Source organism: Grammomys surdaster, unplaced genomic scaffold (assembly GCF_004785775.1).
Source record: "Grammomys surdaster isolate TR1022 unplaced genomic scaffold, NIH_TR_1.0 61, whole genome shotgun sequence".
Lineage (NCBI taxonomy): Eukaryota > Metazoa > Chordata > Mammalia > Rodentia > Muridae > Grammomys > Grammomys surdaster.
This window is the reverse complement of record NW_021604563.1, coordinates 2,338,417-2,340,697: the sequence shown is the minus strand read 5'-3', so window position 1 is coordinate 2,340,697 and position 2,281 is coordinate 2,338,417. Positions and strand designations below refer to the sequence as shown.

The window sequence follows — 2,281 nt, the reverse complement described above, 5'->3', positions numbered from 1 at the left end:
ATAGATAGATAGATAGATAGATAGATAGATAGATAGATAGATAGATAGATAGAAAAGTTCATCTGCTACCCCCATATCCAGGGCTAGCTCTACTATGTTGCCTAGGCAATGTGTAGGGCCAGTTCTCCCAAGTGTTACAGCACAAGGGACAGGGACAGCTCCCCTGCTCTCAAGACCCCAGGGCCATGTCCTTCCACCTGCCATAGGTGGTGAAGGGGGAGTGGAAGGAAAGTATCTGTCCATCTTCTTTGCCACCATACATGAAAGAAGTGGTAGGGATAGCTCTAGCAGGCTCATATCCTAGAGGCTAACTCACCCTCAATTACCACACTGTGCAGGGGCCTGTTCTCCATAGTACTGCAGCTAGAGGTAGGGTCAGATTCCCCACTACTCCCCCCATTCCTGCTCTCATACTCTCTTGTCCAGGTCTCTGGTGATGCCCAGGTGAGGGGTGGGCTCATTTCTACACAGCTCTCAGACATCAACATGTCCCTACGCATCAGCCCAGACCAGGGACATCTTCCTGGCCTTTGGTGGTTATAGATCTCTGTTACTGCAGGGCCATAGACCCATACTTGGCCCCCAGTGGCAGTGCAGTCCTGGATCTAGTTATGGTCTCAGGTGGTACCACTGGCTACTCATGATAGGCTGCTCCTCAGTACCATTCAGTCTCCAGTTCTGCCTTTCTTCATTGAGCCCACATCCTTCTATTTCTGTTTTCCATTTCTCTACCACTAACTTATCCTTCTTTGTGACTCCCACAGTGTTCTCTGAGTGTTAGGGGTGTCTTCTTAGGAGTGATCTCAGGAGTGCTATGTCCCACATGTCTATTACAGCCCCAGGCAGGGGTCATCTTGACCAGTGTCTGCCCTCTCCCCTGGCCTGTGTGGTGCTGGAATGATGATCATCTCAGGCTAGCTTCCAGTCTAGATCTCATAGTACCAGTCTTTTGATCCTGTGAGGCTTTCTCCTCTCTCAGGCCAGCTGAGTGACTCTAAATAAGGGTCGATCTTCTCAGGCTCGCTCCTGCCCAGGGTCAGTAGTCCTAGGCGGGGTCCTTCATGGGAGCACATCTGGGCTTGTGTAGCACTGGACTCATGGTTTTCTCAGGCTAGCTCCCTGATGCCAGACTGGTGGTTGTCTCAGGCTTGCTTTTTTTTTTTTCAGAGAATGTTGGGCTACTAGTCATCCAGGTGCTTATAAGTCAGAACACTGAGCACAGGCATTGCCTCTCTCCTTTCTACCACCCTCTGATGTACATGTGACACTGCAGCCACACTTGCAATGCTTTTAGGGTTTGACCTATAACTGTGTAATGGTGTCAATCCTTTAAGTATGTTTTTGTCCAACACTCAGGCTTATTTTTCACCACCAGTGTCAGAGAAGTAGATGATAACCCTTCAAGCAACTAAATCAATGGCAATGGTCTATCCTTATGAGCAAGCATGCCCCTATGCTACAAGTTGAAAGAGAAATTATTGAGAAAGTTTTGAAATGTTCTATACCCTATTAAAATTGGTGTGTGTTTTAAAGCACTCAGTTCAAATAAAAACTTCCAATGGCCATGCTTTTCTCCACCACTACTAGTCACAATTCTCATTAGTGCATATAATAGAACATGAATTGTAATTACTCTTGAAGGCTAAATATTTTACCATGACTGTGTAGACGTGATACTTTTCAGGGCACTAGGGTAATTTAGTCAATAATTACTTCAGTGCACTCAGTAGTGCTTTAGTGGAATGAAAGCACCAAAGTGAGTCCCTAGTGTGCATTCTGAACTTCAAGGCATAATATACTCACAGGAGTCCCTGGAGAGCACGTGAATAGGGCTCTAGAAGAAATGTACATTTTTTCTAATTTTTTTGTGTGTATTCTTTCATATAATATATCCAAATGTAGTTTCCACTTCTTCCTCTCCTCCCAGTCCTGTCCTCTTTTCCTCATCCCCTTCTACCCCTGCTTCAAAAAAGGGTAGGAATATCAAGTTGCAGTAAGAAGTACCTCCTTCATATTAAAGCTATATGAGGCAACCTAGTAGGAGGAAAAAGGTTCCAAAAGCAAGCAAAAGAGTCAGGGACAGATTTCCTTCCCACTGTTAGGAATCCCAGGAAGACTGAGCTACATAACTGTAACATGTATACAAAGAGCCCAGGAAAGGTTTTCTGGTTGTCTGTTCAGCCTTTGTGAGCTCCTATGGGTCTAGGTTTGTTAATTCTGTGGGTATTTGTTTTGGTGTCTTAACCTCTCTGGCTCCTATCATCTTTCCTCCCCATCCTTC

At 45.4% G+C, this 2,281-nt stretch overlaps 1 non-coding gene across 1 annotated transcript; it reads right to left on the bottom strand.

Moving 5' to 3' along the window:
- Positions 1–1,169: 1,169 nt before the first annotated feature.
- LOC114609582 lies at positions 1,170–1,301 on the bottom strand. Its single transcript, XR_003709558.1, has one exon. It is a non-coding gene; the product is annotated as a small nucleolar RNA SNORA17 (small nucleolar RNA).
- Between the last annotated feature and the right edge of the window lie 980 nt (positions 1,302–2,281).